The 26,480-nt window shown below is 46.1% G+C and overlaps 1 protein-coding gene across 1 annotated transcript in view; it reads left to right on the plus strand.

Annotated features, from left to right (window-relative positions):
• gabrb3 (gamma-aminobutyric acid type A receptor subunit beta3) overlaps positions 1 to 26,480 on the plus strand; it is a 334,484-nt gene that overhangs the window by 26,595 nt on the left and 281,409 nt on the right. The gene's annotated exons all lie outside the window — the stretch shown is intronic.

Consider the following 26,480-nt stretch of genomic DNA (forward strand, 5'->3'; position numbering starts at 1 on the left):
GCGGCCATTGAAGCCACGCTGGGTGGTGCGAGGTCGCACACCGGGTCTTGGTGTTGGAGCCCCCGGTGTGCGCTCGCAAAGTCCCGCGGACATTCCAAGCCGCGTGGGGCAGTGGTGTTAGGCCCCCGCTCCAGAGCTCTTCAACCCCGCAACTCGGGCGGGAGAAGTCGCCGTTTGCAGGAGCCCCGAAAACTCCTCCCTCCAGGGATCCGCGGGCTCCCGGTGCTGCCGTCCGCAGACCCGCAGTAGCAGCCTCCGCATTGCGCTCCTAAACCGCCCACCCAAATTCCGGTCTCGGCCATGTACTCGTTCAATTTGTTTTAAACGTAGCACCAGAGTGCCTCAACTACTTCCTGTTCTGGCTGCTCCCGTTGCGGCCCAATATCTTCCACTCTTTGTGTAAAGGGCCGGTCCCACAAGCTTGCGACCTGCATCCGGCAAGCGCGACCAAACCGGAAGCGGGGGCCGCGCGGAGGAAAAACTGAGTGACGACAAAAAGTTAAAAACGCGACAGGCTGCAGAGTCCGTGCTGAAGTTCGCGCCGCCTACCGGACTGATAGTACATGGCGTTAAAAACGCATGCAATTCACGGCATCGATGGCTCATTCAAATTTGTTTTAAAACCTTGTACAGGCCTCAACTACCTCCTCGCGTCCGTCCCAAAATCTTCCACTCTTTGGACAGGGCCTGTCCCCCCATTTTTGCGAGCCCATCCGGCAAGCGCGACCGGGACGGAAGCGCGGGGCCCGCGCAGGTCGAGTGAGTGACGTGAAGTTCCAGCGAAGTCCGCCGTGGGCTTCGCGGTGAGGTGGCGTCGAAGTTGCGAGGGCGGCTGCGGGCCGGCGGCCGTTGCCGCGCGGAATTTTTGACAGTGTCAGTTTTTCGGAGCCCCGCGCGATGTCAGGACCAGCTCCGCACAACTCCATACGGCTCCGGCGATCGAAGTTGGACCGGCCCCGCGAGGCCGTACGGCTCAAGCGACCATGTTAGGTTGCGCTTGCCGCATGGAGTCGCATGCTGGTGGGCCAGGCCCTTAAGAAAAGTTGCCCCCTCAGATTCCTATTAAATATTTTCCCTCTCACCTTATACCTGTTCTTGATTCCGCCACCACCGCGCATTCACCCGATCAATTCCTCTCATGATTTGATACACCTCAATCAGTTCGTATTAAGTTATTGGTGTTACAAAATGACCCCATGCAAGCTGTGTTAAATGATAACTGGAGTGTCTGAAAAGAAAACAACTTTACATGCATTAACATACTCCCGCCTGCTTGTAGTAATGATTAGCAGCTGATCTCATCAACCACATCATATTTACCGCCGTGGCACATGGATTTATTTTTTCCTAGCCCTTATTGGAACCTTTAAGGCAGATTTACTTTCAATTATGGGATAGACTTGACTGGTTTGGTATAATTAAAGAACATTAGTTAATGGATGATTGCACTTTGTTAATATACAATATAGTAATTAGATAAATCATTTGTTTAATTTAGCAGGCAGATGTTTTCTCATCATTTCGTGAGCAATCAATAAGGACTTGCACTCAGACCTGGGGACTGTAACAAACTCCGCCAGTCACAATGGCTGTGCTGGTTGCTATTGAAAGTCAAAGGGGGACTAGGGAGTGACTTGCATGTTATCCAGCCTGACCCCTTTCCACCTCTGCATGACCCAAATTCTTTACAGGACATTTGAAGTGTCATCACTGTTGAGATGCAGCATGCAGAGGTGAAGGTGGCGCAGCGGCGCATCGGATGAGCTGCTGCCTTACCGCGCCAGAGACACACACGGGTGTGATGCTGACTATGTGTGCTTGTCTGTATGGAGATTGTATGCTCTCCCCGTGACCTGCGCGGGTTTTCTCCCACAGTCCAAAGACGTACAGGTTTGTAGATTAATTGGCTTGGTGTAAATGTAAAACTGTCCTGAGTGTGTGTGGGGTCTTGTTAATGTGTGGGGATCGCTGGTCGGTGTGGGCCGAAGCGGTCCGTTTCCGCGCTGTATCTCTAAACTTAAATCAACTAAATATGGGCAGCTGTTCAACCCAGCAAGATGTCAACAGCACGATGAACTGGGAAGAACTTTTAAAAGTTTCTTGTAATTCGATGGACAAATTCTTCACTGATTAATATAGTCTTTAGCTCAACGGGTCAGGCAGCATCTCTGGAGAAAAGGTGTACATGACGTTTTGTATCGAGACCCTTCTTCAGATTGAGGGTCAGGGGAGTGAGGCTCTCGAAAAGTCTCGAACCAGAATGTTACCTATTCCTTTTCTCCAGAGATGCTGCCTGGCCCGCTGAGTTACTCCAGCATTTTGTGTCCTTTCGTTTCAGAAATCTTGTCCAGTACTGATGTAGAATATAGGGGGCTGTCCCACTGTGGCGACCTAATCCGCGAGTTAGCCCTCGACTCAAACTCGCAGCATGGTCGACACGCGGTCCTAGTCCTATGAGGTCACTGGAACTCTCCTTCATGCTCGAGGGAAGTTCCCGCATACTTGCGGTCTCAGCTACGTTGCTGATAAACTTTCAGCATGTTGAAAATTTTTCCGCGAGTAAAATTTGGATGGCATGGTTTTTTTTAACTAGTAGTGCAGTGGAGTGGGGTCACTATTTAGTTACAGGCAGTCGAGGGCAGCCGTAGGCAATCTCCTTCGCTGACCGGGGCATTTTTATTGGCTCATTGGAGTTTTCCCTCTCTCTCTCTCTCCCCCTCTCTCCCTCTCTCTCCCTCTCTCTCTCCCTCTCTCTCCCCTCTCTCTCTCTCTCTCTCCCCCCCCCCTCTCTCTCTCCCCCTCTCTCTCTCTCTCTCTCTCCCTCTCTCTCTCTCTCCCCCTCTCTCCTCCCCCTCTCCCTCTCTCCCCCCCTCTCTCTCCCCCTCTCTCTCTCCCCCTTCTCCCCCTCCCTTTCTGTCTCCCCTCTCTCCCCGTACTCCCTCCCCTCTGTTCCCTCTCTCTCTCCCCTTCTCTCCTTCTTCCTGTCCTCTCCTCCCCCCTCTCTCCCCTCTCTCTCTTCTCTCTCCCTCTCTCTCTCTCCCCCCCCCTCTCTCTTCCTTGACCCTCTCCCTTTCTCTCTCTCCCTGCCTCTCTCTCTCCCAATCCCTCCCCCCCCCCCTCTTCTCTCTCCTGCCCCCCTCCTCCCCTTCTCTCTCCCCCCCCTTCTCTCTCCCCCCCTTCTCTCCCCCCCCCTTCTCTCTCCCCCCCCCTTCTCTCCCCCCCTCTCTCCCCCCCCCCCCCTCTCTCTCCCCCTTTCTCCCTCTCTCCCCCCCTTCTCTCCCCCCCCTCTCTCCCCCCCCATTCCCCCCCCCTGCTCCCTCCCCCTCTCCCTCTCTCCCCCCTCTCTCTCCCCCCTCTCTCTTTCTCTCTCTCTCTCTCCCCCCTCTCTCCCCCCCCTCTCTCTCTCCCTCTCCCTCTCCCTCCCTCTCCTCTCTCTCCCCCCCTCCCCCCCTCCCCCCTTCTCTCTCCCCCCCTCTCTCCCTCCCCCTCTCCCTCTCTCTTTCCTTTCTCTCTCCCCCCCCTCCCTCACCTCTCCCCTTCCCCTCCCCCCTCTCTCCCCCCCTCCTCCCTCTCCTCCCCCCCCTTCTCTCCTCCCCCCCTTCCCTCGTTCCCCTCTTCCCACTTCTCCCTCTCTCTCTTTTTCTTTCTTTCTCTCCTTCTCTTCTTCCCCCTTTCCCTCGTTCCCCTTTTCCCTCTTCCACCTCTCTTTCTCTCCCCCCCCTTCTCTCCCCCCCCTCTCTCCCCCCCCCTCTCTCCCCCCCCTTCCTCCCCCCCCCTCCTCCCCCCCCCTTCTCCTCCCCCCCCTTCTCTCCCCCCCCTTCTTCTTGCCCCCCCCCCCCTCTCCGTGTGCGTGTGCGTGCGTGTGTGTGTGTGCGTGTGCGTGCGTGCGCGCGTGCGTGTGTGTGTGTGTGTGTGTGCGCGTGTGTGTGTGCTTCAGCTCGCGGTTTTCCAGGCGAGTGCCCTCGAGCTTGACGGCCGAAGACACTCTTCTTGACTTGCGGATTAGGTTGCCGCAGTGGGACAGCCCCTTCAGATACTGGCCTCAGAATATTCATTCGCCCCACCTGCTGTTTGCTCCATTACCCATCCCCATCTATTTTGCAGCATTTATAAATTTGTGAAACTTCAACCTAAAAATACCATGTGGTATTTAGTTGTTTTTTTTAATTAGACAGATATTAGCAAATGTGTGTCTGTCCAATCGTTCGGGGAAGATAGAAGGTTCGCAAAGTTCTGTCAGAGAAAGCCAAGAACAGTCAGCGATAACTAACAGGAACATATTGTACCACAACAAGTACCACGTTGGTTTAGTTTACTTGAGTTTAGTGTAGAGCTACAGCTCGGACACAGGCCCTTCGGCCCACCGAGTCCGTGCTGATCAGCGGTCGCCGCACGCTAACACTGACCTACACACACTCGGGACAATTTACAATTACACCAAGCCAATTAACCGACAAACCTGTACATCTTTGGAGTGTAGGAGGAAACCGGAGCACCCGGGGAATACCCCCCACGGTAACGGTAAGAACGGTACAAACTCCGTACAGACAGCACCCCTAGTCAGGATTGAACCCGGGTCTCTGGTGCTGTAGGGTAGCGATTCTACCGCTGCACCCACCGTGATACCCGTTGGTTGAAGCACAAACTTATGGCCCTGTCCCACGGTACGAGTTCATTCCAAGAGCTCTCCCGAGTTTGCGCTAATTCGAACTTGGAGATTTACGGTAATGGCCGCTCGTCGGTACTCGGGGCTCTCGTGGACATTTTTCAACATCTTCACGAGTCTTCCCAAGCTTACCAGCCATTAGCTTTACGAGACGCTAAGAGACGTCCCCGAGCTCCGACGTAACCGCTACGTTCATTCTCCGTGCTTACCACGAGTTTGGAATGAAGTCGTACCGTGTGACAGGGACATTTGTTTCAAGAACAAAGTGGCCTGCATTTGATAACTGTTTTCAAGAAAGAATTAGATTTAGCTTTTATGGGTAACGGAATCAAGGGATAGGGGGAAAAGGTAGGAACGGTGTACAGATTTTGGATAATCAGCCATGGACTAGGGGAAAATAAGTGTTCGGCACGGACTTGTAGGGCCGAGATGGCCTGTTTCCATGCTGTAATTGTTATATGGTTATATGAATGGCAGTGCTGGCTCGAAGGGCCAAATGGCCTATCCTGCACCTATTTTCTATGTTTCTAACTGGAATTTCCCAAATCGGGTTAGGTATTCAGGAATTTTTTGGGCTACGCTTGCTTCTGCTTTGTTTGCAGATTTATTTTGACGCAGAATAGTTTTCTTTTGAAACGCGACCCATGTGTAATATTGCGTGCCACTGAATTAAATTCATTACTCAACACGTGGTGTCCCTCATTGTGTGCTCAAGGAGTCCTCATTCTGGTGGCAGCAACATACCACTTTCTCTGATAGATGTAGATAGAGTGGATGTGGAAAGGATGGTTCCACTGGTGGGAGAGTACAGGACCAGAGGTCGCAGCCTCAGGATTAAAGGGCGCTCTTATAGAAGGGAGGTGAGGAGGAACTTCTTTCATCAGAGGGTAGTTAATGTGTGGAACTCATTGCCATAGTGGGTTGTGGAGGCCAAGTCGGTGGATATTTTTAAGGCAGAGATAGACAAATTAAAGGGTTATGGGGAGAAGGCAGGAAAATGGGATTAGGAGGCAGTGATCAGCCAGGATTGAATGGCGGTGTAGGCTCGATGGGCCGAATGGCCTAATTCTACTCCGGTAACTTGTGAACTTTCTGATCACAGCAGGGATGTGATCTCCCCCTCTTGCTTATCTCCACTGCCCCGCTAATTAGAGCTGAGGCCTGTGTGGGATGTGGCATGGACAACAAACAGACTGGCCTCGTTATCAAGACTGATGAGCTCCGCCACCATTTCACCTCCTGCCTCTGCTCTGACATCTGTCCAGCTGCTGTTCAACCGGCCATGTGCCTTGGCTTTGATTTCCCTAATTCCTTCCTGGCAAGTTTTCTTTGGCTGGCATCTCATTTAGATGTTTGCAGTCATAGGCCACAATTTAACTTATGTATTGTGTATTTTTTTAAATATAAATTATGATGTTTTTATGTGATATACTAAGATTTATATGTATTTTATGATATTTAATATGCAATGCATTTTTTAATGTAATGTTGGCCCTTGTCTGGACCTTGAGTCCATAATAATTTTGATTATTTTAATAAGTTTTATAATGCATAGAAAATGATTATGTCCTAATTTGAGAAAGGACATTCTTGCTATTGAGGGAGACCAGAGTAGGTTCACCAGGTTAATTCCCGGAATGTCGTAAGATGAAAGAATGGGACGACTGGGCTTGTATTTACTGGAATTTTGAAAGATGGGAGGGGATCTTACAGCAACATATATAATTAGTAAGGGATTGGACAAGTTAGATGCAGGAAATATGTTCCCAATGGTACACAAACAAGCTGGAGAAACTCAGCGGGTGCAGCAGCATCTATGGAGCGAAGGAAAAAGGCAACGTTTCGGGCTTCGGGTTTTGGCCCGAAACGTTGCCTTTTTCCTTCGCTCCATAGATGCTGCTGCACCCACTGAGTTTCTCCAGCTTTTTTGTGTACCTTCGATTTTCCAGCATCTGCAGTTCCTTCTTAAACAACATGTTCCCGATGTTGGGAGAGTCCAGAACCAGGGGTCATCGTTTAAGAATAAGGAGTAGGCCATTTAGAGCTGAGGCTTTTTCACCCAGAGAGTTGTGAATTTGTAGAATTATTTGCCTCAGAAGGCAGTGGAGGCCGATTCACTGGATGCATTCAAAAGAGAGTTAGATGGAGCTCTTAGGGCTAGAGGAATCAAGGGGTATGGGGAGAAGGCAGGAACGGGTGCTGAATGTGGATGATAGGCCATGATCACATTGAATGGCTCGAAGGGCCAAATGGCCTCCTACTGCACCTATTTTCTATGTCTATGTTTCTATGTAAAAGTGCAGCACATGAACAGAACCTTTGGTCTCTCATCTCAGAGCCCATAATGTCTGTGCCAAACATAAAGCCAAGATGATCTAATCTGCTCTGCCTACACACGATCCATATCTCTTTAATCTTTGAATATCCATCCAGCTCGTTCCATACACCCACTACCCTTTGTGCAAGATTCGCAGTAGGTTAATTTGCAAGTTGAATCAGTGGTCATAGAGTCATTGAGTCATACAGCATGGAAACAGGCCCTTCGACCCAACTTGCCCACACCGGCCAATATGTCCCAGCCACATTAGTCCCACATTAAAATTTAAAACAATTGAAATAAGTATGCTTTATGTGAAAGAGCAACACAAATGGGTCTCCTCCCCACTTACGAATAAGGGGTAGGCCTTTTAGGACTGAGATGAGGAACGTTTTCACCCAGAGAGTTGTGAATCTGTGGAATTCTCTGCCACAGAAGGCAGTGGAGGCCAATCCACTGGATGAAGAGAGAGTTAAGGGCCTGTCCCACTTATGCGACATTGGCTCGCAAATTACACAGCCTCGTGGTCGCTTGAGGCATACGGGCAACGTATGGCCGCGCGGGGCCGGTCCCACTTAGAAGCGCGGAGTTGTGCGGGGCTGGTCCCGACATTGCGCGGGGCTCCGAAATTCTTGCAGTGGCCGAAATCTTCGCGCACCAACAGCCTGTCAGCACGCAGGCGCATTGCGGTCGTACGCAGCCTCTTGACGTCTTGACGGCGTACGCAGTGTCTTGCTGGCGTATGCCTAGCGCGTGGCATTGCGCGATGACGTCACCGCCCGGCGTGGCCATGCGTGATGACGTAAATGACGTCACGCGCGAACTTAGCCTTAACTTAGCGCGAACTTCGCGTGAATCCCGCTTCCGGTTGGTCGTGCCAAACGCACGCAATCGCGTGAACCCCGCTTCCGGTTGGTCGTGCCAAACGCACGCAATCACATGCAAGTGGGACTGGCCCTTAAGACTTAGCTCCTAGGGCTAAAGAAATCAAAGGATATGGGGGAAAAGCAGGAACAGGATACTGATTTTCGATGAGCAGCCATGATCATATTGAATGGTGTTGCTGGCTCTCGAATGGCCTACACCTGCACCTATTTTTCTATGTTTCTATGTGTCTAACAGCAAACTATCTGAGAAGTATGTACACATATTTTTTTTCTATCCTGCAACACAATATCAGTTGCTGGTCCCGTATCTAATACTTCTCAATATCAGACCTGTGGCCAGGGATAATTTTTATAGCAGATCAACCAAATTGGTGTAAGGAAACATACATTTCCTGCATTGTCAACAATACATAAGAACATTTGTTCAGATGTAGCAGGATAGAATTATTACAGCACAGAAAGATACATTTGGCTCATCAAACTCATGTCAGAATGATCTTGTTTGGTTCTGCTTCAACTCTTCAATTCTATGGGCTACATGAAGATTTGTTATTGAGTTCTCTTATTAAACCGTAGTGGTTCTACTGTTGAAGAACCCCACAGGCCCTGAATCTGCATGAATCCTACAATGTGGAAACAAGGAACTGCAGATGCTGGTTTAAACCAATGATAAACACAAAAAGCTGGATTAACTCAGCGGGACAGGCAGCGTCTACAGAAGGAAGGAATGGGTGACGTAGAAACATAGAAACATAGAAATTAGGTGCAGGAGTAGGCCATTCGGGAGCCTGCACCGCCATTCAATATGATCATGGCATGATCATCCAACTCAGTACCGTACCTGCCTTCTCTCCATACCCCCTGATCCCCTTAGAAACAGGCCACATCTAACTCCCTCTTAAATATAGCCAATGAACTGGCCTCAACTACCCTCTGTTTCCAGAGATTCACCACTCTTCTTAAAAAAAGTTCTTCTCATCTCGGTTTTAAAGGATTTCCTCTTTATCCTTAAGCTGTGACCCCTTGTCCTGGACTTCCCTAACATCGGGAACAATCTTCCTGCATCTAGCCTGTCCAACCCCTTAAGAATTTTGTAAGTTTCTATAAGATCCCCTCTCAATCTTCTAAATTCTAGAGAGTATAAACCAAGTCTATCCAGTCTTTCTTCATAAGAGTCCTGACATCCCAGGAATCAGTCTGGTGAAACTTCTCTGCACTCCCTAAGATGGCAATAATGTCCTTCTTCAGATTTGGAGACCAAATTTGGTGACGTTTCGGGCCGAGACCCTTCTTCAGACCTGTTGAGTTACTCCAGGACTTTATGTCTATCTTTGGTATAAACCAGCATCTGCAGTTCCTTAGCCAGACAGGTATCACCTCTGGAGAAAAAGGATGGGTGATGATTCGAGTCGGGACCCTTCTTCAGACTGGGTCTGAATATATATATATTTATATGCACCTGAATCCAATTTCTGAATCCTCTCCCCATTTAGAAACCAGTCTACACCTTTATTCCTACTACCAAATGCATGACTCCACACGTTGCTGCGTGTATGCCACTACATGGATAGATAGGTTTGGAGGGATATGGATCAATTGCTGGCAGGTGGGACGTGTGCGGTTGGGACATGTTTGCCGGTGTGGGCAAGTTGGGTTGAAGGGCATGTTTGCACACTGTATCTGCCTATAAGCGGGTAACCCAATCGAAGAATAAGATGCAGGAGGAAAACTATTTCCCTAGGACTATTGAAACTGACGAGTAGATTCTGTACTCAGTAGCATATTGCACCATTGCTATTCCTTGCATGCAGTCACTGGATATTTTAAAATCTCATTTACTTCAAAAGGGATTGACTGTATCAGTTTCAAGATAATATAGCCTTCTTTAGCGCCACTTACAATTGAGAGGTGCAGCTTGTGTGCAGCTATCTGAGACTTCACCCGTATGTCAGTGTCGATTTTGGGGACTCTTCAATGGATTTCATTGTGGGTATTTGGTGATATAACTTGAATCTTAAAAATAATAATAATTATGAAGAAACTCAACGATTCTATTCGGGCGGCACGGTGGCGCAGTGGTAGAGTTGCTGCCTTATAGCGCATGCAGCGCTGGAGTCCCAGGTTCGATCCTGACTACGGGTGCTATCGTTACGGAGTTTGTACGTTCTCCCCGTGACCTGCGTGGGTTTTCTCCGAGATCTTTTTTTTCCTCCCACATTCCAAAGATGCACAGGTTTGTAGGTTAATTGGCTTGGTGTAAATGTAAGATGTCCCTCGCGTGCGCAGGATAGTGTTAGCGTGCTGGTCGGCGCGGACCCGGTGGGCCGAAGGGCCTGTTTCTGAGCTGTATCTCGAAACTAAAGGAAAAAAACCAAACACTGTTCTTTCCGATTAGGAAAAAGGGAGATGCAACGAGACCTGGGTGTCATGGTACACCAGTCATTCAAAGTAGGCATGCAGGTGCAGCAGGCAGTGAAGAAAGCGAATGGTATGTTAGCATTCATAGCAAAAGGATTTGAGTATAGGAGCAGGGAGGTTCTACTGCAGTTGTACAGGGTCTTGGTGAGACCACACCTGGTGTATGGCGTACAGTTTTGGTCTCCAAATCTGAGGACAGACATTCTTGCCATAGAGGGAGTACAGAGAAGGTTCACCAGACTGATTCCTGGGATGTCAGGACTTTTATATGAAGAAAGACTGGATAGACTTGGCTTGTACTCGCTAGAATTTAGAAGATTGAGGGGGGGGGCCTTATAGAAATTTACAAAATTCTTAAGGGGTTGGACAGGCTAGGTGCAGGAAGATTGTTCCCGATGTTGGGGAAGTCCAGGACAAGGGGTCACAGTTTAAGGATAAAGGGGAAATCTGATTAGGACCGAGATGAGAAAAACATTTTTTACACAGAGTGGTGAATCTCTGGAATTCTCTGCCACAGAAGGTAGTTGAGGCCAGTTCATTGGCTATATTTAAGAGGGAGTTAGATGTGACGTTCTCATAACATAAAACTAGAGGTGGTACATAGAATGGATTACAGTATTACATAGTTGGCACCTAAAATTAGGTTCCACTGTACTGTTTTGTACTGTGTTAACTTCTAATAAAATAAACGAAAACTGAAAAAAAAAAAAAAAAAAATGTGGCCCTTGTGGCTAAAGGGATCAGGGGGTATAGAGAGAAGGCAGGTACGGGATACTGAGTTGGATGATCAGCCATGATCATATTGAATGGCGGTGCAGGCTCGAAGGGCCGAATGGCCTACTCCTGCACCTGTTTTCTATGTTTCTACGTTTCTATGTTTCCAGCGCCTGGTTATATGAATTTACTTCCATGAACTTCAGGATCTTCATGTGTGACCCCAGGCAGTGATTACTGGCAGACTGTTTATGTGGAGAATGTAGCAAAACTGAGCATCAGATTAGTGGCTTTCTGGTCCACACGACTGAGTTCCACGCTAGGGGAACAACGAACACTCGTGTGCTGCGAAGAAGCTTTTCGTTGCTTCTGAGTAATTTATGATGTGAGTTCATTGAAATGTAAAAACCTTAATAATATCGGGGGGGAAAAAAAAAACCCCAAACAGCTTCAACCAAGCCCGTGTGAAATAATGTAACAATTTGGGCATGTGGGACATGTTCAGTGAATTTATGAAGAGAGGAAAAAAATATAATTGTGCGATGTGTCATGAATGCTAACTAACAATCAGGTCAGACCAGCATTAAGTGGATTTCATGTGGACGCCTCCCAATGACTCACCCTTCGTTATATAATTCCTTTTCTCTCCTACTCTTTGCAAAGTATTGCACAGTTGCAGAGGAAGCAGCAGCTTTCGACAACTTTTGCCAAGCAAGCATTCCTCCAGGCACTGAATAGAGTCACAAAGTGCTGGAGTGAATGACTCAGCAGGCAAGGCGGCATCTCTGGGTGACATTTCGGGCTGGTACCCTTCTTCAGACTTAAAGTGGGGACTGGAGTTAGGAAAAGGCCAGAAAAAAATCGGGGCCAGTAACAGATGAGGAAGGAGGAGCGGAGACCATAATGGCCCATTGCTGGCTGGGGGAGAGGTGATAACAAGAGAGATACAGGGATGCGGACAGTGGAACTAGTAGGGTGACTATGGCGGGGAGGGAGGTTGTGGGGGAGAGAAGGAATGCAGGGGTTACTTGAAATTAGAGAAATCAACGGTCATACTGCTGGAGTGTAAGTTGCCCAAGCGAAATACGAGGTGCTGTTATACTCCAGTTTGCGTGTGGCCTCACTGGCAGTGGAGGAGACCCAGGACAGAAAGGTCAGCGTGGGAATGGGAATGGGAGTTTAAATGTTTTTGCAACTGGGAGATTGCGCAGGCCAATGCTGAGGTCACCCATCCTTTTTCTCCAAAGTTACTGCCTGACCCGCTGAGTTACTCCAGCACTTGGTGTCTATCTTCGGTATAAACCAGCACCTACAGTTCCTTCCCACACAACGTTTCCTTCAGGTCTACCTCCTTCCATCAGTGTTGCAGGGCAGTGCTATTGTCATGGGGGAGCTGCAAGAGGAAGTACAGTAAAAAGTATAGGCCTTGTATGCCTGCGTGCCAGCTCCACTCTTCATCTAGATCACAAGTTCTCTTCTCATCAACAACCTCATCCACTGTTTCCAACATTATCTCCGTTTTAACCTGATCCATTCAATATCCAGAAATCTCTGCACCTTTGTTTTGAATGCCTCAGCGACTGAGACTCAACAGACCTTTGAAGTGGACAATTACAATGGACCACCACGCTTTGACAATAGACAATAGACAATAGGTGCAGGAGTAGGCCATTCGGCACTTCGAGCCATTCAATGTGATCATGGCTGATCGTCCCCAATCAGTACCCCGTTCCTGCCTTCTCCCCATATCCCCAGACTCCACTATTTTTAAGAGCCCTATCTAGCTCTCTCTTGAAAGCATCCATAGAACCTGCCTCCACTTCCCTCTGAGGCAGAGAATTCCACAGACTCACCACTCTGTGAGAAAAAGTGTTTCCTCATCTCCGTTCTAAATGGCTTACTCCATATTCTTAAACCAGTGGCCCCTGGTTCTGGACTCCCCCAACATCGGGAACATGTTTCCTGCCTCTAGCGTGTCCAAACCCTTAAGAATCTTACATGTTTCAATGAGATACCCTCTCATCCTTTTAAACTCCAGAGTGTACAAGCCCAGCTGCTCCATTCTCTCAGCATATGACAGTCCCGCCATCCCGGGAATTAAGCTTTGAGTGAAGAAATATCTTAAAACAGAGAGTCATAGAGACACGGAGCACGGAAACAGGCTCTTCGCCCCAACTTGTCCATGCCGACCAAGATGTTGCTCCTAAGCTGGTCCCATTTGCCTGCATTTGGTCCATATCCCTCCCTCAACACCTTTCCTATCCACGTTACCTGAGCAAATATCTGGAAATGCTGTTGTTGTACTTGCCTCAACTATCTCCTCTGGCAGCTTATTCCATATACCCATAAAAAGTTGCCCCTCAGTTCTTTTCCCTCTCACCTTAAGCCTGTGTTTTCTGGTTCTTGATTCCCGGACCCTGGGTAGAAGTCTCTGTCTATTCACTTGTCCATTTATCTTGTGATTCTATCACCTCAGTCTTAAATAACCATATAACAATATAACAATTACAGCACGGAAACAGGCCATCTCGACCCTTCTAGTCCGTGACAAACACATAATCTCCGCTAGTCCCATATACCTGCGCTCAGACCATAACCCTCCATTCCCTTCCCATCCATATAACTATCCAATTTATTTTTAAATGATTAAAACGAACCTGCCTCCACCACCTTCACTGGAAGCTCATTCCACACAGCTACCACTCTCTGAGTAAAGAAGTTACCCCTAAACTTCAGTCCCTTAATTCTCATGTCATGTCCCCTTGTTTGAATCTTCCCTACTCTCAGTGGGAAAAGCTTTTCCACGTCAACTCTGTCTATCCCTCTCATCATTTTAAAAACCTCTATCAAGTCCCCCCTTAACCTTCTGTGCTCCAAAGAATAAAGCCCTAACTTGTTCAACCTTTCTCTGTAACTTAGTTGCTGAAACCCAGGCAACATTCTAGTAAATCTCCTCTGTACTCTCTCTATTTTGTTGACATCCTTCCTATAATTAGGTGACCAAAATTGTACACCATACTCCAGAATTGGCCTCACCAATGCCTTATACAATTTTAACATTACATCCCAACTTCTATACTCATAAATGATCTACCTTTTTTCTCAAACAGTGCCCCCTGCTCCATCGGAAAAACATCCACCCTGAATCTGGCCTGTCAAGCCATCCAAACATTTTATAGGTTTCAATGAAATCTCCCCTGACTCCAGGGCAACTAAAAAACACATCTCACACGTCAAACCTACCCACCCGAACCACCCCCTCCCCAGGTACTTTCCTCTGCAACTGCAGGAGATGCACCACCTGTCCATATACCTTCCTCCTCGACTCCGTCCAAGGACCACGACAGTGTTTTCAGGTGAGGCAGAGGTTCACTTGCACCTCCTCCAACCCCATCTACTGTATCCGCTGTTCCAGGTGTGGACTCCTTTATGTCGGCGAGACAAAGTGCAGGCCCAACAATCGTTTTGTTGAACACCTCCACTCAGTCATCCTTAAGGGCTGTAAGTTGCTCTCTACACGCTACCGTGTCCCTGCTGCTCTCTCCCTCTCTCCCTTTTACATGAAGAGACCAAAACTGTGCACAATATTCGGCTGCAGTCTCACCAAGGCCTGCCAATTAGACCTGTGTAAGGAGGAACTGAAGATAGACACAAAATGCTGGAGTAACTCAGTGGGTCAGACAACACTGTTTCGGCTCGAAGATCCGAAACGTTACCTAATCCTTTTCTCCATAGTTGCTGTCTGACCCGCTGAGTTACAATAAGACTTCCTCATTCCTGTAATCAAATCCTAATCAGATGGTGATCACATGGAAATAGCGGAGGATCTTATTTCTCTGTGCTGCAATCTTATGCTATTTCTGCCTTGATCGTGACCTGAACAGGAGATATAAGGTGGTCAATAATTGGAAGAGAAGAGCTCCCTTTGCTATTCACCCTGGTAGAGTTATTCCATGGCCAAGTGCTGTCCTTGCTGAGATTACTTAAAGCAGCACTGATCAAGGAAGGAACTGGCGATAAATACTGATGATAGACACAAAATGTTGGAGTAGCTCAGCGGGGACAGGCAGTCTCTCTGGAGAGAAGTAATGGGTGACGTTTTGGGTCGGGGCCCTTCTTCAGACTGATCAAGTTAAAACTTCCTAATACACTTGGCTTGTCACAAAATGAAACAGCATGGAAGCAGGCCATTCAGCCCATCCATCCTGTGTTAGGTTTAAAGGAACTCCTTAAGGACTGTAAATTAAGGGGTGTAAATTGCTCCCTACACACTACAGTGTGTACACTACAATGTTGGGCGAGTCATGAACCAGGGGCCACAGTCTTAGAATAAAGGGGAGATCATTTAAGACTGAGGTGAGAAAAAACGTTTTCACCCAGAGAGCTGTGAATTTATGGAATTCCCTGCCACAGAGGGCAGTGGAGGCCAAATCAATGGATGGATTTAAGAGAGAGTTAGATAGAGCTCTAGGGGCTAGTGGAGTCAAGGGATTTGGGGAGAAGGCAGGCACGGGTTATTGATAGGGGACAATCAGCCATGATCACAATGAATGGCGGTGCTGGCTCGAAGGGCCGAATGGCCTCCTCCTGCACCTAGTTCCTATGCTTCTATGTTTCCATTTAAAAGGGCTAAAGTCCACATATCTTTGAATAATTTTGCTTTTCTAATATCCTTTATCCTTTATTTTCTAATATCCACTTCCTTTTCCAAAATATCTCTTCAATCTGCTTCCACCGACCTTTCGAGCAGGGTATTCTAGGACAATTTGTTGCATTTCAAACAAAAATCGATAGATATTTATCAATGGGAACAACCTGTTCAAGGCAAGAAAGCATATTGTGAAACGACCCACAAAGGCAACTTTAAAAAAGCTTGTCTCATTGTTGAATATAAAAGCTGGTTGAGGGATTCCTATCTGTATATCCAGCATGGAGCAGTAGTAGAGTTTCTGCCACACAGCGCCAGAGACCCAGGTTCGATTCCGACTACAGGACCGTCCTGTCCATACGGAGTTTCTATGTTCTCCCCGTGACCACGTGGGTTTTTCTCCGAGTGCTCAGGTTTCCTCCCACACACCAAAGACGTACAGGTTTGTATGCTAATTGGCTTGGTATAAAATGTAAAATTGTCCTTCATGTTTGATAGTGCTAGTGTGTGGGAATCGCTGGTCGGTGCGGACTCGGTGGGCTGAAGGGCCTGTTTCCGCGCTGTATCTCTAAACTAAACTAAACCAAACACCCGCTTTGGCTCTGTGACCATTCATTGTGAACATTACTGCAAAATGTGAGATGATATACTGAATATTGATTAAATGTTGCTAAAATGGAGGAAGGGATCAAATCAATAGACAATAGACAATAGGTGCAGGAGTAGGCCATTCGGCCCTTCAAGCCAGTATAAGCACCGGCATTCAATGTGATCATCGCTGATCATCCACAATCAGTACCCCGTTCTTGCCTTCCCCCCATATCCCCTGACTCCGCTATCTTCAAGAGCCCTCTCTAGCTCTCTCTTGAAAGTATCCAGCAAACTGGCCTCCACCGCCACCTGAAGCAGAGAATTCCATAGACTCACTGTGTGAAAAAGTGTTTCTTCATCTCTGTTCTAAATGGCTTACCCCTTATTCTTAAACTGTGGCCAGTGGCGGACTGGCCAGGGTGTCAGCTTGCCCGATGGCAAGTGGGCCCCTGATGAAGTGGGCCCCCTTTGTATCCTGGCAACCAAAGTTGTAGACCCAGTCCACCACTGACTGTGGCCCCTAGTTCTGGACTCCCCCAACATCGGGGAACATGTTTCCTGCCTCTAGCGTGCCTAAACCCTTAATAATCTTATATGTTTCAATAAGATCCCCTCTCATCCATCTGCATCAAATAAATACAGTCTGATGAAGGGTCTCGACCTGAAACGTCACCTATTCCTTTTCTCAGGAGATGCTGCCTGGCCCGCTGAGTTACTCCATCATTTTGTGTCTATCTTTGGTGTAAATTTACATCTGCAGTTCCTTCCCACACAAATAAATGCAGGCTGGGTTAGTTTATCCTGTGGTGGAAGATTTATAGTTTTTTTTCCTAGGCAACAACATAGTTGTGCATTTGAAAAGGTGCAAATTAATTGGAAAAAAATCTATGTGCATTTGTTAACTCAGCAAGGCCAGCAGCATAATCAAGGACTAGTTGTATTCTCCAGTTATATGAATATTGATTTCTCTAACTTCAAGTAGCCCTCTCTCTCCATCCCTCGCCCACCCTAGTTGTTGTACTAGTTTCAATGGTTGTCCTGGTGAGTTTCATTGTTTGTAACTCATTTTCCCCTAGCCCACAGCTATCAATCACACCCTGGCCACTCCTTCTTCTCCCCTCTCCCATCAGGCAAAAGCCATAGAAGTGTGAAAACGCACACCTCCAGATTCAGGGACAGTTTCTTCCCAGCTGTTATCGGGCAACCGAATCATCCTACCACAACCAGAGAGCAGTGCTGAACTACTATCGACCTCATTGGTGACCCTCGGACTATCCTTGATCGGACTTTGCTGGCTTTACCTTGCACTAAATGTTATTACCTCATCATGTATCCATGCATTGTAAATGGCACGATTATAATCATGTATTGTCATTCTGCTCACTGCACAGCACGCAACATAACTTTTCACTGTACCTCGGTACACATGACAATAAACTAAACTGAACTGAGAGAAGACCACATTTAACTAACAAAACCTAATATTTTGAGGAGGTAACAAGATTAATTAATGAGGGCAGTGTGTCTGATGTAGTCTACAATGATTAGAACAAGATTCTTGACCAGATCCCATATGGCAAGCTAGCTGTAAAATTAAACCCCTGTGATTCTAGTGAAAGAGACAGAAGGTAGATAAAAATGCTGGAGAAACTCAGAGGGTGAGGCAGCATCTATGGAGTGAAGGAATGGGTGATGCTTCGGGTCGCGACCCTTCATCAGTCCGAAGAAGGGTCTCGACCCGAAGCGTCACCCATTCCTTCGCTCCATAGATGCTGTCTCACCCACTGAGTTTCTCCAGCATTTTTGTCTACCTTCGATTGTTCCAGCACCTGCAGTTCCTTCTTAAACATAGTGAAAGAGACATGTGTTTTTGCACTTGTGAAGTTGTTTCCAAGGAGTCCCACTGGTTCAGAACCAGCATCTGCAGTTTCTTGTTTCTAGGATATGTGATGATTTAGTTTAGTTTAGAGATACAGCATTTCAACAGGCCCTTCAGCCCATCGAGGCCACGCCGACCATTGATCACCAGTTCACTCAAGATGTTCTGCCACTTTCTGATCCACTCCCTACACACTGGGGGTAAATTTACTGCCGTTAATTAACCTACAAACCTGCGTGTCTTCGGGATGTGGGAGGAACCTGGAGCACCCGGAGAAAAACCCACAGCCTCACAGGCAAACTCCACAGAGTCAGAGCACCCGAGGTCAGAATCGAATGCAGAATGAGGCAGCAGATTAGTGATATCTTCATGTTTCTATAATGACAGCCCTATGTATTCTCCTCCTGTCTAACAGCTGCATCTACTGTGCTGTATTTATAAACATTCAAATTCTAAAATGCTAAAAGGGGTTCAGGAAGAGAGGGGCTGGGGGATGTGCAGTACATTGCAGTACATTGAATGTGCAGGTCAGATTGAGAAACTCTTTAAAGAAACTACAAATCCCTGGGCTTTACAAACAACAGCAGGCATGCAAGAGGGTGGTGAATGCAATTTATTTATCGCAGTCGCTGCCTCAAAAAGGCTGGCATTATCATCAAAGACCCACACCATCCAGGCCACACACTCATCTCCCTGCTACCTTCAGGTAGAAGGTACAGGAGCCTGAAGACTGCAACAACCAGGTTCAGGAATAGCTACTTCCCCACAGCCATCAGGCTATTAAACCTGGCTCGGACAAAACTCTGATTATTATGAACCCATTATCTGTTATTTGCACTTGATCAGTTTATTTATCCATGTGTGTATATATTTATATTATGGTATATGGACACACTGATCTGTTTTGTAGTAAATGCCTATGTTCTGTGTGCTGAAGCAAACTAAGAATTTCATTGTCCTATACAGGGACACATGACAATAAACTCGCTTGAACTTGAACTTGAATCTGTGAAATTAATTGCCACAAAAAGTTGTGGAGGCCAAGTCAATGGATATTCTTAGTTTAGTTTAGTTTAGTTTAGGTACAGCGCAGAAACAGGCCCTTCATCCCACCGAGTCCTCACCAACCAGCGATCCCCACACGCTAACACTATCTTACACACACTAGGGACAATTTGCACATACACCAAGCCAATTAACCTACAAACCTGTACGTCTTTGGAGTGTGGGAGGAAATCGACAATCTCGGAGAAAACCCACGCAGGTCACGGGGAAATGTACAGACAGCACCCATAGTTTTAAGTCAGAGATAGATAGATCCTTGATTAGTATGGGTGTCAGGGGTTATGGGGAGAAGGTAGGAGAATGGGGTTAGGAGGGAGAGATAGATCAGCCATGATTGAATAGCAGAGGAGACTTGATGCGCTAAATGGCCTAATTCTGCTTCTATCACTAATGAACCTATGAACCTATGATCATATAGGCACAATGAACCTTATTGAAATGCTGGCGAGGTCACAACTGGAGTCGAGTCCATTTCTGGCAGCCACACTGGGAGAAAGGTATAAAAGACTTGGGGAGAGTGTCGATGAGATTTACTGCATTGAGAAATGAGGGGCTTTCATTACGTGGATGGATTGGAGAAGCTGTTGGTTGTTCCCTTGGAATTTGTTACAGAGATAGGTTGAATAAGTTAGGTCTTTAGTCTCTGGAGCGCAGAAGGTTAAGGGGGGACCTGATAGAGGTCTTTAAAATGATGAGAGGGATAGACAGAGTTGATATGGACAAGCTTTTCCCACTGAGAATAGGGAAGATTCAAACAAGAGGACATGACTTCAGAATTAAGGGACAGAAGTTTAGGGGTAATATGAGGGGGAACTTCTTTACTCAGAGAGTGGTAGCAGTGTGGAATGAGCTTCCAGTGGAAGTGGTGTCGGCAGGATTCATTGGTATCATTTAAAAATAAATTGGATAGGCATATGGATGAGAAGGGAATGGAGGGTTATGGTATGAGTGCAGGCAGGTGGGACTAAGGGGAAAAAAAAATTTGTTCGGCACGGACTTGTAGGGCCGAGATGGCCTGTTTCCGTGCTGTAATTGTTATATGGTTATATGGTTATAACAGACAAGGTGGTGAGAGGGAGTTGATAGGGAAATGACGAGGGATATGGTCAGAGATGGGAGAGAAACTGATCATGAATCAAGGAACACAGAATGAAATCAATTATCAAAAGTGACAAAGGGAGAATTGCTTTTTACACAGTGATTGGTTGGCATCTGAAGTGCACTGCCAGAGATGAGTAGGTGAGGCAGATTAGTTGCAGAATTCAAAAAGGAGTTGAATAAGTAACAGAAAGGAACAATTATGCAGGTCTATGGGGAGAGGACAGACCATTGGGATTGGATGGATTAATCTCACCCAAAGGCATCCATCCATTCAGGGGGCATGGAGAGAAAGCAGGTACAGGATACTGAGTTGGATGATCAGCCATGATCATATTGAATGGCGGTGCAGGCTCGAAGGGCCGAATGGCCTACTCCTGCACCTATTTTCTATGTTTCTATGTTATCATGCTGGTATGTTCAAGGGTCAGAGCACATTGAGGCAAGGTGGTTAAAATAGCATCGTGGCTCCGTTCCTTAATTAACTTAAGGATGGCACTGTGGCACAGAGGTAGAGTTGCTGCTTTACAGCACCAGAGATCCCCTATTTGATCCCGACTACGGGTGCTGTCTGTACGGAGGTTGTACCTTCTCCCTGTGACCACGTTGGATTTGTCCGGGTGCTCCGGTTTCCACCCGTATTCCCAAGACGTGCGGGTTGTGGGTTAATTGGCTTCTGTTAATTGCCCCCTAATGCGTACGATAGAAGTAGTGTACGGGGTGACTCGTCAGCGCGGACTTGATGGGCTGAAGGGCCTGTTTCCGCGCTGTATCACAAAAAACTAATTAAACTAAACTGGGGAATAGAATATAAGAGCAGGGAGGTTATGCTGGAACTACAGTATGTTTAATTCCAGTTAACTCACAATTTGACTGCTGCATACTGATCTTGAAGTCTGTGCATGCAGAATATGCAAATATATGCTATAGCCAGAGGATACAATGATATCTTCATGTATACATAATGTAAGCAGCATGCGTTCCCTCCTGTTGCAGTTGAACAAGGGTAAACCTTCATATTGGTGCCCCTAGCCCTGCACAATGATTAGAGTAGTTGCAACTTAACATCACTCTCAGCCTTGTTCACAATCCAGCTTCAAGGACATAGCAGTTTTGATCACCACATTACAGGGAAGATGTGATTTTACCGAAGAGGGTACAGAAGAGATTTCTGAAGGTTTTTTTTTTTAATATTTATTTTATTAGAAGCAACTGTACAAGGAGAAAATAATCGACATAACAATTATACAATTTTCGTACAGCTTCAGTTTTAACATTTTATAAACTAATAAGTAAATTGGAAAAAAGAAAAAAAGGAAAGAAAGGAAAGGAAGAAGAAAGGAAAAAGAAAAGAAAGAATTTTGAAAGATACGAAAAAGAAAAAAGAAAAAAAACCCTGAACTCAATTCAATTCAATTCAATTCAATTCAACGTTAATGTCATTGCACAGATACAAGTATGGGTACAACAAAATGCAGTTTAGCGTCAGTCCGTAGTAATAGTGTAATATAGAAATGAAAATACAGTATAAGCAAACAATGTGGACGGAGAGACTGGAGAGAAATCTATCGGCGGGACTAACAAAGAAGTGAAAGAAGCAGAGATATATCCCACTACCCTTCCCTACACCCGCTCACCCAACCCTAGCGTCGGTTTTGAATTTGTGTTCAACCATTCTGGTGTTGAGGAAATTCAATGAAAGGAGACCATATTTTAGAAAATTGATCTGATTTGTCAGTCAAAACAAGCCTTATTTTTTCTAAGTGTTGTGTCTCAATCATTTCTGTGATCCACATCTTCACTGTAGGAATTGTTATCTTTTTCCAGAATTTAAGTATGAGTTTTTTCGCAGTTGTTAGGCCATAGTCAAGGAAGCATCTTTGGAATATCGTTAACTTAGGGCAGTCCTCTGACATTCCCAATATTATTCATTTTGAATCTGACTCCAATTGAATTTCGAGTGTTTTAGAAATGGTGTTGAATATTCCCGTCCAGAAGTTTTGTATTTATATACAGGATACAAAAGAATGGGTTAGGATAGCTTCTTGGAAGTGACATTCATCACAGAGAGGGGATACAGTTGGGAAGATCTTGTTCAGTTTGGTCTTTAGATTTCTGAATGTTTTGCCAGGAATGAAACATGTTAGCTGCGGAGAATGCCTGTATAATCTGGATTTTATTTTTGCTGTAGGTTTAGGTTTTTGGCGCTTTTGATTTGTTATTTTTCACACGTACCGTGAAAAGCTTTGGTTTGCAATCGTCAGATAACACTATACACAGATGCAATCAAGTACAATAGGTAGAGAAATGGAAAATATACTTTTTAATTGTCTATGGAACTGTGGTGCTACAGTGAGAACTATATTGTGCAGAAGATGGTTCTCGGCATTATATTGCAACTGTTCCGGAGACAAAGTCCAATGTCTGCAATGAGGCTAGGTCATAAGTGATAGGAGTAGAATTCAGCCATTCGGCCCATCAAGTCTACTCTGCCATTCAATCATGGCTGATCTATCTCTCCCTCCTAACCCCATTCTCCTGCCTTCTCCCCATAACCTCTGAAACCTGCACTAATCAAAAATCTATCTATCTCTGCCTTACAAATATCCACTGACTGCCTCCACAGCCTTCTGTGGCAAAGAATTCCACAGATTCACCACCCTCTGACTAAATACATTTCTCCTCATCTTCTTCCTAAAAGAACGACCTTTAATTCTGAGGCTGTGGTCTCTAGTCCTAGACTCTCCCACTGGTGGAAACATCCTCTCCACATCCACTCTATCCTAGCCTTTCACTATTCTGTACGTTTCAATGAGGTCTTCCCTCATTCTTCTAAACTCCAGCGAGTATAGGTCCAGTGTCAACAAAAGCTCATCATGTGGTAACCTAAGTGAAGTTGTACATAGGTTATACACAGGTTGAGGCGAATCTGACAGTGTCGTAACTTATGGAAGGACCTTTCAGAATCTTGATCACAAAGGGGAAGAGCTATGTAGCAAGGAACTTAATTATTTTTAAATAATGAAAAGGATGTTTCTAGTCGTGAAAGCAGTTCTAACTCGTGCTTACAAACCTTCTCGTAGCTTCAACTTGCTGTGAGACAATGCCACTCAAACCATGGTTGTATTATTTCAAGATTCAAGATTCATTTTAATTGTCACATGTACCAATTAAGGTAGAATGAAAATTGAGTTCACTGCAGTGCTGATTTTAACACAATCCCTCCTTATCATTACTTACAGTGAAATTGAAAGTGTTATGTCAGAGCTTGACAGATCGAGATTCTGTTTACTACTGCTTAGTTTAAATGCTGCTAACAATTTATTTTCAAATTTATTGAAATCTGGAAATAACCCACAACAGACGTTTTATTGCTGTGTTTCATGAAGGAGACTTGTGTCTACATATTAGATACTGACATTACAAATCCAGATATGGCAAGATGTTTCTGTGCGGCAATTTATGACAAGAAAATCTCACCTATTGTAGGAACAGATCAATACTAAATGGTCTCCACATTTTTTTTAAGGATAATTGGTTCAATATACGTTGGCAGAACGTATATGTCATAGTCTTCTTCTTGCGTATGGTGTGCACAGCCTAAACTTGTGGGCCAACTTGTTCTATTGGATCTATTTTTTTGTGCATCTCGGGTTGATTGCATTAGAATGGCCCACATCAAGGTTGGAATCGCCCACCCCTGTCATAGACATAGTCATACAGTGTTGAAACAGGCATTTCAATCCAACTTGCCCACACCGACCAACATGCCCCATCTACACTAGACATAGAAACATAGAAACATAGAAATAGATGCAGGAGTAGGCCATTCGGCCCTTCGAGCCTGCACCGCCATTCAATATGATCATGGCTGATCATCCAACTCAGTATCCTATTCCTGCCTTCTCTCCATACCCCCTGATCCCTTTAGCCACAAGGGCCATATCTAACTCCCTCTTAAATATAGCCAATGAACTGGCCTCAACTACCCTCTGCGGCAGAGAATTCCAGAGATTCACCACACTCTGTGTGAAAAAAGTTTTCCTCATCTCGGTCCTAAAAGATTTCCCCTTTATCCTTAAACTGTGATCCCTTGTTCTGGATCGGAGAAAGTGTTCCACCGGGCGGACTGAGTGTCGAGATGCCCCGGGGTGTGAATCCCGGCACCATCTCGCTACCATCCCCCTGGTGGAGCACCGCCACCACGGCAGCCCACTGTAGGTCCCACCTGCCTGCGTTTGGCCAATATCCCTCAAAACCTATCCTATCCATGTGCCACTCTAAATGTTTCTTAAACATTGCAACAGAACGTGCCTCAACTACCTCCACTGGCAGCTCAATATATGATTGAATTTACAGCTCAGACATTCTTTTGGCTATATACTATATATGGTAAATTGTGTTTAAAACATCCCAAGTCCAAATTTGTCTGGATAAAGTACTATCATATTGTAAGCAAGTCATTGAGGGGATTTTTGTGAATAAAAACTTGTCCTCCCATCTGTGGTGCTGCAACTCTCACCCCATGACTCAGAAAACATGGATACAGATTTACAAACTGAGCACAAAACTCATGGTTGACACTGCAGCATAAGAGTCTTACATAGCTGGGAGCCTGCCAGTTTGCTGAGATGCAACATTAAGTGCTTGTGTGCTTACCCAGGTGGAAATAATGAAAGATGCCACTGTATTATTGCAGGAATGTGTATGACTGCTTTATTTCAGTGCCTCAGGGTGGCCTGTGTGTGTATGTGTGCATGAGTGTATATATGTGTGTGAGTGTGAGTGTGTGTGTGAGTGTGTGAATGTGTGTGAGTGTGAGTGCATGTATGTGTGTGTGAGTGAGTGTGTGTATGTGTGTGTGTGTGTGAGTGAGTGTGTGTGTGTGTGTGAGTGAGTGTATGTGTATGTGTGTGTGTTTGTTTGTGTTTGTGTGTGTGTGTGTGAGAGTGTGTGTGTGCGTGTGTGTTTGTGAGTGTGCGTACATGTGTGTAGGTGTGTGTGTAAGTATCTATGCACGAGTGTGTGCGTGTGAGTGTGTGTGTGTGTGCGTGTGAGTGTGTGTGTGTGCGTGTGTGTGTGTGTGCGTGTGTGCGAGTGTGTGTGAGCGAGTATGTATGTGAGGGTGTACATGAGTGAGTGTGTGTGAGTAAGTGTGTGTGTGTAAGAATGTATATGCACGAGTGTGTGTATGTGAGTGACAGTAGACAATAGACTAGACAATAGGTGCAGGAGTAGGCCATTTGGCCCTTCGAGCCATTCAATGTGACCATGGCTGATCATCCCCAATCAGTACCCCGTTCCTGCCTTCGCCCCATATCCCCTGACTGCTATTTTTAAGAGCCCTATCTAGCTCTCTCTTGAAAGCATCCAGAGGACCAGAGTGAGTGTGTGTGTGTGTTTGCAGGTGTGTGTCATTGTGACTGTTGAGGGCATTTGTGAATAGGTGACTGCTTAAATATGTTTTATTGGTGTTTATGTATGTGTGTCTGCTTGAGTTGTAGCTGTTTGTGGCAGTGTGGTGGCTATTGCTTGATATGTGCTGTGTGTGTGTGTGTGTGTGTGTGTGTGTGTGTGTGTGTGTGTGTGTGTGTGTGTGTGTGTGTGTGTGTGTGTGTGTGTGTGTGTGTGTGTGTGTGTGTACATGCACATCTTTTGCATGTGTTTATTGACTACCGCTTAGATGAGAATCTGTGCGTTCAACTCTATTCATTTCAACCTAGCCGTTTATGCAAAGATCTAACCCTGGCTGATTCCCCCACACCATCTATCAATAGCACTTTCACAAAATCTGCAACATTTGCCTAAAGTAAATCCTGATATCACAGGCTATCAAAATGTTGTCCACCGTGTATTGATTGCTGACACTGCTAAATACTCCATGTTTATGGGATTCTCCTTAAAACGCATTAGCTCAGGAAAGGCAAAAACGCATTACTCAGCAGCAGTGCGTTTTCATCAAACTACAGTGAACTGATGTCAATGTGGGTGACAAGCACACTTTTAGGGTGGCATCGTGGTGCAGTGGCAGAGTTTCTGCCTCACAGAGCCAGAACACTGATCCAGACTACTGGTACATTCTGTGCAGAATTTGCACCTTCTCTCTGCGACCAGGCGGGTCTCACCAGGGAGCTCCCGTTTCCTCTCGCATTCCAAAGACGTGCAGGTTTGTAGGTTTAACTGGTTTCTGTAAATTG

This window comes from Leucoraja erinacea, chromosome 6, assembly GCF_028641065.1.
Source record: "Leucoraja erinacea ecotype New England chromosome 6, Leri_hhj_1, whole genome shotgun sequence".
NCBI classification, from domain to species: Eukaryota; Metazoa; Chordata; class Chondrichthyes; order Rajiformes; family Rajidae; genus Leucoraja; species Leucoraja erinaceus.